A 7,395-nucleotide genomic window follows, 5' to 3' on the forward strand; every position below is an offset into this window, starting at 1 on the left:
ATGTTACATGAATTCAATATATAAATTGATGCGTGCACTGAATAATGATATCAAATGTGAAAAACTCTCATATCAATCGATGTTTATTTTGTTCAGAACAGAAAAAGAGGTTTATTTTATTTGCCCAATATTTTTGATGAAGCACCCATTGTCATGAAAGGAAAGCATTTTTTCCATGTCAACATACCAACACACCACGCGTTGAGTGGTGGTGGTGTGGTGTCCGATTCGCTTCTTCTACTCTACGCACTGCCGGTGCTTGGGGTGAAAATGCAAGAGAAACTGTACACCATATTCGAACATCATGTGGAACATTGGGATTAAACATCGTATGTCCAAACATACCACGAATACAAACATGTCACATTTTCTAACATAGGTACGAAAAAATCGTGTTTGTTCTCAAACACAAAACTGTGAACAGCAGCGTGGACATGTTTGTTCCGGACGCAGTGTTTTTTGTGAAGCATGGAAGACTGGCTGCCACAATGGTGCTCATTTCTTTCATCTCCCTCCCTCACCCCTCGCCCGAATATCAATAATTTGTTTTTGAAAAACTTCGAAAAACTCGACCTAGTGCTCTAAAAGTTAAATTTTAATTTTTCAATTTTCCGCAATAGTTTTGTTTGTATTGGTGAAAGCATCGTTATTTTTTCGACACTGATGCCAGCCAACATCATCGAAACAGCTATAAAAACCACTTAATAAAATGATATTCCTGAGTCATAGCCTTACAGTCATGAAAATCAATAAAATAAAATTGTGTTGATATCAATACAATTATTAGTTTTACGTTTAATGGATCTATAATGTAAGTTTTAGCAACTTTAACAAAAGTATTACATTCAATCAAAATACCTCGACCAACGAAGAAAAGGGTTAAAGCTCTCCAACGTGAATATGTGAAAAAATACAATCAACTGTTACTGTTACGCGAAACATTTAAAAAACAGAACTTCCAGTGTTTCATAACTATAGAACCAAGTGGGAAAACTCTCACTCCTTTACAAAATTAACAACAATTTCACATGAATTACAATAAGTTTCTAATTCGTTTAGTTCTCAATCAGTTCAGATATCCCATTCGGGGTGGTTTTGATCATGCTGCGCCATGTTGTAGTCGGTATCTCGTTCTGCGCAGAGGATACTGATCGTTGAGGCTCATCAAATCACTCATACTACTTGTAAGCTGCATCTAATAATCGTACGATAAATCCCCATAAGTGCTTAATAGGTTTTTGATCTGGTAAACAAGCTGACCAGTCCAGAATCTGAAGCCCTTATTCAATAAACCATGCCTTGACTTTCCGGATGTTATGAATTGATGCCAAATTACCCAATTATCACGGTGCTGTTTATGCAAAAACAGAAGTAGATGATTCTGAAGTACTTGGTTGCACTTCTGATTGTTCATTCCTGTTGATGGTAAGCTTTTTGAGAAGATTGTCCCAAAACCATAAAAATCCCATTTCTTTGTAATTAATTTGGCATCAATTACAAAGAAATCGAACAGATTCTGAATCAGTTAAGATGCTACTATCACATGAACCTCGGACAAGTCAAGAACGTGTTTTTGACAAAATGGCGGAAATTTGAAGAAAAAAAAAATGTTTGAAACATTTTGTTTTAAGTTTCTTGATTTTTTTAAAATGGTAAAGTTACGAAATTATGATTGTTTATAGGTTCATGCGATAGAGAGATGCATACAGATTGTATTCATATAAATATAGATCGGATAAGTAGAATTTGAGATATCGTGTGAGCCAGTTTGAATAAAAAACATGTTTTGAGAATAACGCGTTTGAAGTTAATTCTTATGGACGTACTAGATAAGATATCGCATCACAAAAATGGCTATAACTTGGTAAATAATGAGATTTTCGGAAAGTCTCTTCTATGGTATATTCTTAAATGTCTGAACTAAAGAAATATGAAGAAAAAAAAAGATTTTTTTTCAAATTTCTAGACTACAATATCCTCTTGAAGAACGCAACTTTGTGCTAATTTTGAATCCGACCGGATTCTGGAATAAGGGTTTATTTTACCCAAAAACACTTGAAGGGACTTATCTTAATCTGCGATTCGTTTCATTAACGCGACGAAAATACATATTTGTAGCGAATTCTGAAGGGCAAATCATTCACCAGAATGTTGAGTTAAAAAAAATCTTAGCAAGTGAATGGAATCCCGAAGCAGGTTTTCGCTTGAAGAAAGTTATGGCTTGGTCTGGTAGGACTGGAAAAAAATCTGTATCATGAGCTTCTACCAAGCAACTAGTTTCGATGAATTCCAACAAGTACTGCTAGCAGCTGAACGTATTAAAATCAACGATCCAGAACGCTTCTAGGGCACTTCCAAAGCTCCACCCGCCTTACTCAACAGATATTGCATCTTCAGATTATTAACTGTTAAGATTTTTGTAAAAACTTCAACTTACTGCATAGCATAAGTTCTGAGAGGATGGAATTCTCAAGTTGCATGAAGAGTGCTGAAATATTCAGGAAAAAACGGTGCATCTATGATCGAAAAGATGTATGTCAACAAAAATATGCTTTTGGTTTTTTCCTTAGAATCGGCACGAATTTTTCAGGACAATATTTAGCAAGATTTAACAATTGAGGGTTGTAGGTCAACGGAATCGTCGATCACGATGATACTGCAGATATTTTGTTGACGTGGAACTACGTCTATCCGGAGTATATGGGGGGAAATGAAAACCTAAACACAGAACATGCAGGAAAAAATGCAAGATTTCGAATGCTTAGAACTCGAACAATTCTTAATAGATCGGAAAGATGTTTGCATCGATTGATAGGAAATATTTCTATGCGTCTATCACAATTAATAAAATGTTATCTTTTATGAGATAAACAATTAAATAACTATAAAATGTTAAGCGTTATCTAAACGCCCTAACTACCAAGTTTCGATTGGCCCGATTTACGGTTTCCGCAACACAGACTTCAGAATCAATGTGCCTGGGGGAATCCGCTTTGTAAATACATGTTAGTTGGTGGTATATTTATTCCCACCAAAATGTGTTTCCCTAACACGGACTTCAAAACCAATGTGCCTGGGGGAATCCGCTTTGCGAATATATGCAAACTGCGAGTAGTTTTGTGCTTGCTTGTCTTTGTGCAGACCGAAATATGTTTCTTTAAAACGTACTTCTAAACTGAGAAGCCTGGGAAAATCGCCATTTCAGATACTAGAGGTGAATGAAATTTCGCGGTTCAACAATTACGTAAACATGAGAGATGCAAAAATTTCAGAGGGAAATGTAAAATACAATGATCGTTTGAAAATTCTTCCCTTCACCTTTTTTGGTAGTCCTAGGCATCATACCAAACGTAAAAGAACGGTCATCAAATTTACTTGTAACGAAGAACACAATGCATCAATTGATCTTACATGGCAACTGTTCAATCTTCTTACTTACAAAGTTGAATTCAATTGAATTCGAGAATTGTTTCATTCAATCGATAATTTTATCAATACAACACAAATGCTCACTAAGACAATGGTAGTCCCACGTCAACCTTGCGGTTATATCATATTTATAAGCCACTCATTTTTTTACTAGGTTCATTATAGCCATCAGGCACTACCGAACCTGTAAAAGCAAAAGTCATTGATGTTTAGACGAGAATTCTGTTTACAAACAAAGTGCTTGATTTCACTGTCTGTTTTTTTAAAAACTCAAACAGCCAGCCAGCTGTAATAAAAATACTCGAGAATAAGTTTACAATCGATATTTTAAAATGGATATGGAGATAAATTAAATGGAATTCGGAAGAAAATAATGAACTCCCGGACAATGTTCGAAAAAATTGAAGATTTCAAGACAAATCGTTACCATTGGTAAGGCTATAATTTTTATCAATAAAAATATGGAATAGAAAATAGAAACAAACTTGAAATGAAATTTAAGCGAGATAAATAGAATTTCTTGATTTTTTCCTCAAAACCGGAGGAATGTCCACGGAGGAGGAGGGGGGTGTCTAAAACCATGCTTTTTCTGTCCACGTGGTATGTGGACAGCCCCTTATATCCTACGCGATATACTTCAATTCAACCGACTTCTTACATATCTCTGGAAACTCAGAAAAAATGAGTGGTTCTATAGTTGTGAAACGCATTGTATACAGAACTTAGCACCCAATTAGATCAGTTCACTACAGCAGCTACACAGGGAAAGGAGGAGACTCTCTCCTCCCCTCTCCTTTCTACAGGAGCCCCATCCCGTTGACCGATTGATCTGAACTTTGGAACACACTTTTATCTATGCAGTCACTATAAAACTGCACATTCCATGATTTTGAAAATCCAAGAAAGCGGCCGCAACAAATTTATAGATAACATATTTTCTCTAAATTTCACCAATATGAGTATATTTATAGATAACATATTTTCTCTAAATTTCACCAATATGTGCTAAGTTCTGTATACAATGCGTTTCACAACTATAGAACCACTCATTTTTTCTGAGTTTCCAGAGATATGTAAGAAGTCGGTTGAATTGAAGTATATCGCGTAGGATATAAGGGGCTGTCCACATACCACGTGGACATAAAAAGCATGGGTTTAGACACCCCCCTCCTCCTCCGTGGACATTCCTTATACCCCTCCCCCTGTTGTCCACGTGGACATTCCTCCGGTTTTGAGGAAAAAATCAAGAAATTCTATTTATTTCGCTTAATTAGATGATTAGATGAAAAAAAAATATTCTACGCACATTGAATTTCAACAATGACAGAGTTATTGAACTTTTTTATTGTTCCGGGATCTGTTTACCTCAAACTGACTCTACGATATGTAGGACAATTCTGTTGATTCCATTTAAAAAGGTGAGAAAATTTATTATAGGATATAGTTGCGAAGGATATAAATTAGAGGATTTAAATGATATTTTGTTATTAAAAAAAAAAACTTGGAAGATAGTGGTTTCGAATGTGTTATTATACATTTTAACCCACAAATTCATAATAATTTTAATTGTTTCTATCATCTAAATTAAAGCTCTTAAATCGCTCTACAATTTGTTCCTTGACACCCAACTTCTATCTTACTTAATTTCGCCGCAATTTCGTTATAAACAATTCCTGGTTAAAATTCAATCGAAATCGAATCCTGTATATAATCGAGTCAATTTTTTTCTTAATTTTTTTTTGCATGTATTTTTTGTTTTTTGAAAATAAAAGAGGATTTTGATTTTTGGTTCATCCCCTTAAAGTCAGAAAACACCTTCCTCACATGAAAAAAATAAATTTATACAAATTCTCTCAGGAGGTGATAGACGATCATATGTGATGAAAAAAATCTGATGCATTGGAAAGATGAGAAAATTTTGTACAAGATGTGGAACAACTAAATTAGTGAATTTTAATAACATTCTGGAAGTGTTGATACTTTTTTATCAACTTAAAAGTTGATAATTTTTAATCTGTTATTTTTAATTTTATCCTAAAAATTTATATTAAACTAGATTGTTTCTATCAATTAAATTGAAGTTTTTTAACCGCTCTACAATTTGTTTTTTTTTGTTCTTCTTGAACTTTAATCTTCCTTAATTTGGTTGCAATATCGATATAAACAATTCCTGTCAAAAGTCAAGCAAAATCTACAAAAATCACGATTTTTACGCCACTGTACATGTAATAGCCACTTAAACTTCACCTAAACTTCGAAAGCTTACATTTTTCATGAAATAAGCCATATTCGAAATATTGAAAAAAAAAATTATATATTTATATAATTATATAATATATATTCGAGTCCAAAATTGTATATAATCGAGTCTGTATATAATCGAGTCCGACCTGTATCACCATTTTTATTCCACTGTACTTATAAGAGCCAATTAAATTTCACCTTAACGTTGAAATATTGCATTCTTTCTTGAAATAAGTCATGTTTCAAGTATAAAAAAAAATCTTACTGTATATAATCGAGTCTGTATATAATCAAGTCCGACCTTTAGTAGTGTGGTGTCGGCCTCTTCAAAATGAAGATATATATTTTTTTAAATTATCAAGATACAATACTCTGCGAAATCGTATCTATTTAGGAAAACTAATTTGCAAAATGGAATCTATATGCGATTCTACATGAAAAAGTATATATAACACTAGCTAACCCGGCAAACTTCGTCCCGCCCATTTACTTGATTAATTCTCGAGTAATGCAGAAATTTGTGTTTTATTTGTATGGCAGCCACCCCTAAGAGAGGGGGGAGGGATATCTAACCACCATAGAAACATTCATTGCACCCTAAAGTTTCCATATGCCCAATTTGGTTTAATTTGCTTGATTAATTCTCGGGTAATGCAAAAATTTGTGTTTCATTTGTACGGCAGCCCCCTCTAAGAGAGGGGGAAGGAGTATCTTAACACCATAGAAACATTTATTGCATCCTAAAACCTCCACATGCCAAATTTGGTTTCGTTTGATTGATTAATTTCCGAGTAATGCAAAAATTTGTGTTTCATTTGTATGGCAGCCCCCTCTAAGAGAGGGGGAAGGAGTACCTTATCACCATAGAAACATTTATTGCATCCTAAAACCTCCACATGCCAAATTTGGTTTCATTTGCTTGATTAATTCTCGAGTAATGCAGAAATTTGTGTTTCATTTGTATGGCAGCCCCCCCTTTGAGTGGGGGAAGGACTGTCTAACCATCATAGAAACATTTATTGCACCCTAAAACTTTCACATGCCAACTTTGGTTTCGTTTGATTGATTAATTTCCGAGTAATGCAAAAATTTGTGTTTCATTTGTATGGCAGCCCCCCCTTAGAGAGGGGGGAGGGGTCTCAAAATATCACGAAAACCTTCCCCGGCCCCAAAAACCCCTACATACCAATTTTCATGTCGATCGGTTCAGTAGTTTCCGAGTCTATAAGAATCAGACAGACAGACAGACATCACTCCATTTTTATATATATAGATATATAGATATAGATTTTATCCCGAGACTAACCATTTTCGAGATATGATCAGTTTTATATAACTAAAATCATGTTGCTATACGAAAAACAGAAACTAATAGAGCAAAATTTGAGTACTGGATCTTCTCTATCAGTTGGAAACACGGATTTAAACCGTATCTCTCATCGAACGGTTCTTATTCATAATTCAGTACATCGACTTCCAAATTGGACGAATTTATCTTGAAGTGAACACAGCTTCATTTGTTTTATCCTCCACGAGCGTGTAATTATCCTCCAAAACATAGCCCGTTTAGTTTCTCATTTGTGACACAACTCGAACAGATTTCTTTCAATCGAAACGGTTAATCGGAATGCGACCAATAGATCATCACCAAGGGCACAATAGCTGATGGGCACTCGCGAGCCTCGGACTATCCAATAACTAACACCGATTGTAAGCTCGTCA

Source organism: Toxorhynchites rutilus, chromosome 2 (assembly GCF_029784135.1).
Source record: "Toxorhynchites rutilus septentrionalis strain SRP chromosome 2, ASM2978413v1, whole genome shotgun sequence".
NCBI lineage: Eukaryota > Metazoa > Arthropoda > Insecta > Diptera > Culicidae > Toxorhynchites > Toxorhynchites rutilus.